This window comes from Sturnira hondurensis, unplaced genomic scaffold, assembly GCF_014824575.4.
Source record: "Sturnira hondurensis isolate 20B ecotype Veracruz unplaced genomic scaffold, ASM1482457v3 Scaffold0008782, whole genome shotgun sequence".
NCBI classification, from domain to species: domain Eukaryota; kingdom Metazoa; phylum Chordata; class Mammalia; order Chiroptera; family Phyllostomidae; genus Sturnira; species Sturnira hondurensis.
This window is the reverse complement of record NW_028081413.1, coordinates 6,769,144-6,777,267: the sequence shown is the minus strand read 5'-3', so window position 1 is coordinate 6,777,267 and position 8,124 is coordinate 6,769,144.

Genomic DNA, 8,124 nt, shown 5'->3' with positions numbered 1-8,124 from the left:
CGATGAAAACGTCTAAGATCTACTCTCCTAACAACTTTTAACTATGCAATACGGTGTTATTAACCATAGTCACCGTGCTGTACATTACATCCCTAGAACTTGCTGATCTTGTACCTGAAAGTCTGTACCTTTTGACTGTCCTCGCCCATTTCCCCTACCTCCATCCCCCACCCCTGCCAACCACCCATCTGTTCCGTTTCTTCTTTTCCTTTTTGTTGTCTGTTTCTATGAGCTTCTTTTTTTTTTAATTCCACATATAGCTGAGAATATACAGCATTTGTCTTTCTCTGTCTGACTTATTTCATTTGGCAGAAAGCCCTGGGGAGCCATCGGTGCTGTGACATTCATCTTTCAGTTACTGAATTGTGAGAAGGTCCCGGGGTTCCCTGGGGAAATAGCAGGGTGCGGGGCTGGGGTAGGACAGACACCACAGAGATGCAGGGCAGTGCGTGCTTACCCACCGGTACGCATTTCATTGTTTGAGTCCCCGGTGCTGGTCTTGGTGCCACTTGGATGAGCGGCACCAGACTACCGTGTAGAGAGGTGCTGTTCCGGAGATCATCCTCTCATCCTGCTCCAGCAAATTCTGGGGGCCGTTCCGGGCGACCTACAAAACTGAAAGATAAACCCAGTGCTCAGTCAGTTCCACCTTTAGATCCTGAGCTTGCTAAATATTCCATAGGGTGAACTTACAGTGAAAATCATTTGCTGTTGTTCTGATTCTCCAGTTTAACTGGTTGTCCTGTTTTATTCACTAAATGTAGCAACCCTAGGCATCACTTGCGGGTGGCATTCATATGCACCAAATGTGTGAATTGCCCCAGGGTGGCATCTCTGTGTGGTTAGCACTCAGTCACCCCAGAGTGCCCATTTAGAGCATGGAGATTTTACAGTTAGCCTTAAAGGGGAGTTTCTTGTGTTCCACCAAACCAGAAGCTACCATTGGCCGTGCTCCTCAGTTATGAGCACACTTTGAACCAGAGGTCAAAGGCAACTGGGTATGGACAGAGTAGAGAGCAAATGGGGCCGAACTTCTCATGACAAGTGCAATTTCCTGAAGATCCCATTTGAGAGGCATAGTCACTGTGAAGGATGGTGTGTAAAATGTCTATAAACATGGGACATGGGTGGGCTAGAAAGGCCACTAAAAAAGCTGAGACCTGAGATTGAAAAAAAGATAGGAAAAGCAGAAAAGGTAACCAGTCATTAAGATGACATACTGGTTGCACAAATTCTGGAAGTAGGATTTTGCCTGCCAGCTTTTAAAACACAAATGTTGACCTCTTCTTGGTGATTCTGGTTTCCAAAAATCATCTCGATCTCCTTTTCATCAGTGGGGCCCTGAATTCTTATTACTGAATTGGCCTAATTGGATAGGGAGGACATAGCATGGGGTTCCAAGTAATTGTATCTTATGAACGGAATAATATGATTCCAAGTGCACCCCCAGCCTGTAGTGTCTCACCCAGTAACAAACACTTCCATGCACTGATCACTTCCTAAACGCCAGGTACCGTCCTTTGCGGTTATCATTATGCCTAGTGTACAATAAGGAGAGAGGTTCAGCCAGGTCAGGGGCACAGATTGGAACCTAAGTGCTTAAATGTTAAGCCCTTCTACCTCTCCGCTACTGTGGATGCTTTTTTGTTTGTTTTCTTTTGTTTTTAATTTAAGAAACAAAGAAATCCATTTAATGGGTATGAGTTAGACCCCATAACTAATGAGAAGGATTGAGAAGCAGGCTCCGAGTTAGATAACCCGAACCACAGCCAGGGCACCCCCTAGACCTCAATCCAGTGAACAGTCTGCAACTGCTGCCACAGAGCTCTAGGTGTCTCAACGTGCGTTTTTAAAGATCCGGGGTCTTTAATGGGGAAATGCTGATGGGAGCAGGAGTGGGATTCAGACTTTCTACCTTCCTTTGCTCCTAAATGTCAAGCTCCGCAGCATAAATTAGATTCAACAGCAAAAAGTACACAGTGCTGTCTGATCTGGTGCCTTTGCAGTACATGGAAGGGGCCATGTCCTTGTCTTGTTGTCATGGAAGCCAGTAAGAGCCTACAATGGATACCTAAGACCGCAGATGTATGTGTGAGTACGTGTGTGTGTGTGTGTGTGTGTGAGAGAGAGAGAGTGAGAAAGAGGGAGAGACCAAGATCACATGTCTGTTGGCTGTATAATAAATGATCAAGAAATGACCTAGGGAAAAAGAATAGCTGTAAGTGATGAATTATTGATTGCATTGGAAAATCACCTATTTTTTACCATACAAACTCCTCATCACATTAAGTCATGATAAAACAATTGAAGAAAGTAATCTGACTTTACCTTCAAGCCCCATGAAATTTAACCAGTTATCTGAAATTAGTACTATTCTTGAAATTAGTGTGGAAGGTTGTTATCACATTTAATTAAATAGAAATCCCATAAGATGCCACGAAGTTCAGTTCGTATGCCATTTCCCTTCCTTCACTAAAATCTACCTGTCCTTCTCTATATACTACAAGATAAGGGCAAATCTAACATCTCAGACTTCTTTGTAAAGCGAAAGGAGCAGTGAGTTTGGCTTAATTGTGGAACCACCTTCATGGCTAATGGAACCGTGAAGTTCACTTTTCTCTAATCCTGATTATGCTTACTGTGCTGATTTCCTCTTTGTTTCTTCTGACTTGACATATAATAGCTGCTCATGTGAAGTTTGGACCCGTGAGAGTGTACACAGGGAAAACTTCTTATCATGCTTTCAGAGCCTGAGAGAACACAGAGTAGAATTGAGCTTTATACTAATGTTGAGAAATTTATCTAGGCATCTTATTTAAATGAATTCAAATATTGCAGCTGAAATATTTTATTTGGTTTCTGTAAAATTCAAAATAATTGATTTTTTTTGTCCTTTTTGAACGAGTTCAGTTTTTTTCCAGCCTCCCTTTTCTGTCTCTCACTACACGTGTCATTTATGTTCCAATTGTGTGTTTCTGAAAGCACTTTCTTTCCTCTCTCTCCAGGATAAAGATGGTGATTTGTGGTTAAAATTACAGCCCCACATGACCCACTTAGAATTTGAAATGCAGTAGCCTCTGTCTAGAGAACACTTGAGAGCATTTCTAAGTTAACATAAGGTTCTAGTTGTTATGACCCAGTCGTTTTTTTCTTTTCCGTCTTTTTATTTTTGCAGACTTTAATTAAGCCATCTTGAATTATTATTATTATTAATCTAAATAGGGTTGAGAACTGTAGCTACTATGTAAATGTCCTGAGATGAACATTACAAACTTCCCTTTCATTTCTTTAGACTATTTCATGATGCTTTTTAAAGTGTTGAAAATGACAGAAATACTATATATACTTGTTTTGCTTAAATAAAACATTAAAAGGATGTGCAAAATGGCAGCAATAGCGAGTGTGTTTCAGGATAGAAAAGTGACTCCTCTGCCGCCCAGTGGCCCCTGCCACTCTGTACTCTCCACTGAGCGTGGTGAGGCAAGCAAGCGTTAGGACTATTCGCACATTGAATTCTTAGGGCAATCCTTACGAGTTAAATATTTTTCTCAGTTTATACATGTAGACACTGGCTCATAGAAGTTAAGAAACTTGCCCAAGTCACGCAGTTAATGTGTGACTAGTAAGTAATATCTCTTATTGAACACATGGCTTGTTCAAAGCCATAGCCCTGCCCCTCCTCCACTATCTCCTGCCCCCTCTTCACCTGTGTTCGAGAAGGGGGTCAGAGTTCTGGCCATGCCTAGCTCACTTCCTCTTTTGTAATTTTGATGCATTTTCATTTGTTTCTATATTTTTTTCTCTTAAAATGACTAAATTATGTGAGTATTAACTTCAAAGAATCATAACTGATAAAATCTTAAGAGCGCATAATCTTTGTGTTCTCTGCAAATTCCTCCTAACTTACACTAGCCATTGGGTTCTGTAACCATGTGATTTATTTGACCTCCATTCTGATGTTTCAATGTGAAGGAGAACTGTTACAAAATACCATAGATCTTTGACTTATCGTAATGGAAAGAATGTACCTGTAGAATCAGAGTGACCCAGTCCAAATCCTGGCTTTGCCACTCATTGGTTGTTTAATGTTAAAATTGATCCAATTTATTTGAACCTCAGGTATTAGCATCAACAGCAGGGTCCAAACAGTAGGCACTAGTAGGCTGATAATTAAAATTAAACAAAATTAAAAATTCAGTTCCTCAGTCATACTAGCTACACTTTCAGTGCTTGGAGGCCACCTGTGGCCAGCATCTACTGCAGTGGATGACAGATAGGGAACATTCCCATCACCACAGACACTTGCACTGGAGAGCACTATTCTGTGGAGTGAGGTCAGTGACACTTCCCCTCGAGTTATGGGGGGTGGGGATGAAGGTGCAAGAAAACTTGCATGAAGTATTTAGGATGGCACTTACTTGGGACAAGATGGACTCTCTGAAAAAATGCTGGTTCCTTCCCTCCTTTCCCATTACGCTTATTTTTCTTATTGACCTTCCTTTTGTTTTAGGTAAATCTTCACCTTCCCTAATTTTTCTGTTGCCTCCTTTACATTTACAAAATAGTTAAAAATGATACCTGGGTCTTTGGTGTCTGAGGTTATATCTCAAGGTAACTCTTACTTTAAAAAATTAAAGAAGGAAAGGGTCCCCAGCATAGCGCAGCCACGGCTGTCTAGTGATACGACGTGAGAAGTGGGAGCACATGGGCAGCAAGAGGTTTGTGGGTTTGTTAGACTCCAGATCTTCATCTGGAACTTTTATCCTGATCGACTTCAGCCACATGACGTGCTTTCTGCAGGATGTCGTGGCTTCTGGTGATTATCTATGTGAGGCACCAACAGTATTCATTTGGGGGAAGCTCAGAACCTTCCAGAAGCCTGACCAGGAAAGTCTGTGCCTTGTAGAATGCTCCTTTCATTTTTTTACCCTCCCTGCCAGCTCCACAAATAAGCCCAGGCTTTCCTTTGCCCAGCACATTAGTTTTGCCGTTGGTGTGACGGTGCTGAGGGGCTGCACGGGCAGGAGCATCGTCAGCCCCATCAACAGACTATTGAGAAAACCATTTTCTTGAGAGAATCCACATGCATGGGTTGTTTTTTTTTTTTGAAATGATTTGAGTTGGTTTAAAAATCATCTTGAAGCACAGGAAAAGCAATGAAGAACAGGATGAACTCTGTCCCCTTCTCCAGGGGCAACCTGGGAAAACTTCAAGCTAATTACTCTCCTCAGGTGACACAGATGGAAAAAAACAATCCAGAGAGCACTGGCCCCAAAACACCCCCAAGGGATCCCTTGAAAGAATTTGTTTTGGAGCTCCATTCACTCGTGGCACAGACGTGATGTGGGGCGGTATATTTGGTAGGCCTTTCTGTACTGAACAATCCAGTTCTGCCCGAACGGCCCTCCTGCCCAAGTGCATGTGCAGGGGAGAGGAACCTTCCTGCTCTGTCAGTTCATCAGTGAGTACTTGTTTCACATGGACAGTTTAAAAAAAATTCTGTTGGGTGCTGGTTGATATCCCTAGGAAAGCTGTTTCTTTCCTATGAAAACATAGGATGCCCATATAGCGCAGGTGGTGAGCATGAGGCCTGCAGGCCGAATCCAGCCCTCCACCTTGTTTTATCCGGCTCAGCACCTTGTTTCTACCCGGCGGCAGCACCGAGCTCCTTGCCCCTAGTTAAGGAGTAGTTACATTCATACAGTTCTTAAGTTACTCTTAAGTTACATTTGGCCCTTTGAAGGCAACCCTGGCTGACAGGGCAACCCATCAGGGGGCAGGAGTTTGACACTCCTGCCATACAGTATTTACTGTGTGCCAGGCATGGATGAGAGAGTCAAACAGATAATAGTTTATTTAATGCTCTTAACAACCCATATTCCCAGTTTCCAAGTGAGGAAGCTGAGGCACAGGGACCTTTTATAATTTGCCTAAGGTCAAGCTTCTTGATGGAGCAGAGCAGGATGCAAGCCCAGGACCCAGGGGACAGGGCCTTAACTCTGTAACTGCCCCTGCTCTTTGACTGTTGAAAGATCTCGGACCCAGTGCTCTCTTCTGTCTCCCGCCTTCCCCACAGCCTCTCCTCTCTCTTCAGGCCTTCTAGTGTATTACCTACATTCAATGCATTTCCACGGAATACTTGCTGCTTACTGCTCAGTAGAAGGCCTTAATCACAGGGGCCTGTTTCTGCAGTACGCAAGTGCAGCCTGTTCTCTTTTTTAACCAAGTAGTAAAAGTGTTGCTGGCTTCTGATAGGCTGATGCAGGGGGCGGGGGGGGGGGGGGGCTGTATTAAGTGCTGTGTTAGCTGGCAGGGGCAAGCCCCACCGGGAAGGCAGGGGACGGACGTGTTACAAAACTTAAGTAGAAGGGGCAGCCTAGGGAGGTTTCTGGCTTTGTCTTTCATTTGGCTTCGTAACTCCATTTCGAAGATGTGGAAAATTAGCATAAAGAGGATGCTATTCAGGAAGAAGGTAAGAAGATCGTGTGCCAAGGCAGCAGTAGGGGGTGTGATGTGGGGTGGGTGCAAGTTAGGACGCCCATCTCAACCTTGCTGCTGCGCTTGCACAGTGTGAACTGGTGCCAGTTATTTAGCTTCTCTTGCCTTTGGACACCTTCCTCTTTAAAAGAAGAGGGTTGAGGTCATTGATTTCTAATATTTCTGAAGTCCTCCATGCAGCCTCCCAACAATTTGATTCTACCCACATTCTTCTATAACCTATGCACCTCATTCATTGGAATGTCTTGTGGAGGACTTGTGATGTCATAGTTTCCTTAGATGTCAGCGTCATTTGATAAGTTGAAACACATTTCCTGAACTCCGCAAACCCATCTGTACCCATTACCCCATGTGTACCTTTACTCGTAGTTTACGTACTTTTCCCAGTCTTTTGCTCTAAACGTTTGTTTTTCACAGAAATAGATTATGTATTTCTATTTACTTTACTACTTTTAACTCCACTTTCTGCTTGCTGTCTCAAGCGATCGTCACGTGAACCTGGTTGAAGCACTTTAGGGAGGTGGAAGCAAGCAGTCATACAGATCAGGCCCAGACCTTGAATAAACTGGATAATGTGGGGATGAGGTAGCCTGACGCTGTGAAATGCAGTCTCGTTTGCTTTACTTTCCCCTTGCCTTTCTGGGGTTTTATGAGAATATGGGAGGGAATTATCTAAGCTGAATGGCACGGGGGAAGGCCACAGAGGGTAAGGGGAAGTGGTTCTAGGAAGTTTTCCTTTTAGGCATCTTCTAACTTCTGCAAATTGATTTTTCTTTAAGTTTTTAATGCTGATTAATCTTGTGAGAGTCCAGGAGCTAGTTTCTACTGCCCGCACGAGGTGATGTGTCTTTTTGTCGCAATCACTTTTTTTTAGACTTATTTCACCAGGTATCTCTTTGCGGGACTGGTGTTCTCATTGCCACGAGGTACAGTTGGCTGCAGCCTCAATCTGAGAGGATAGTGCGATGGACGGGAGAAACAGAAAATTCATTGGTAGTAAATTCTCCACCCAAGTAGATACTAAGTTCCATTTTTAAGTAGCTGGGTACTGATCGTTTCTTTAACAAATAATTACAGAGAACATCATGTGGGTCACATGCTACCTAGTTATTTATCACGCCTGTTTGAACTTAGCTGTCTGAGGCAGACCATTTTTTATTTGGCCTTCTGCTCAAATGTAGCTATTAGAGAGCTTGAGAACAACAGAAAATCGGGTAATGTTGTACAGGTGACAGTCTTGGCTATGCCCGTTTTGGGTAGTAGGTGCTTAGGAACAGAATGAGACAATGAGATGTTATTCACGTCTAGGAAAAGTGACTACTGTATAATGTTTGCCATGTATAATGAACACTTTTTTTGCCCAAATTTTTGAGGGAGAAAGTATGAATGCATATTATAGAGGGGTATAATGATTACATACTATGGGTATAATAATTCTGTGTGTAATGTGCACAAAAATGTGGGTGCCCATTATACACGGCAAAATACAGTATTCTCTCCCACCACACAAATATTACAGCATTCAATAGGACCACCTTTCAAGGCAACTAAGATCCAATTTGTAGGTAGTTTATTTGAACATTATAGTCTGAAACATTTTTAATTCCCTGAATGACCAGAAATAGC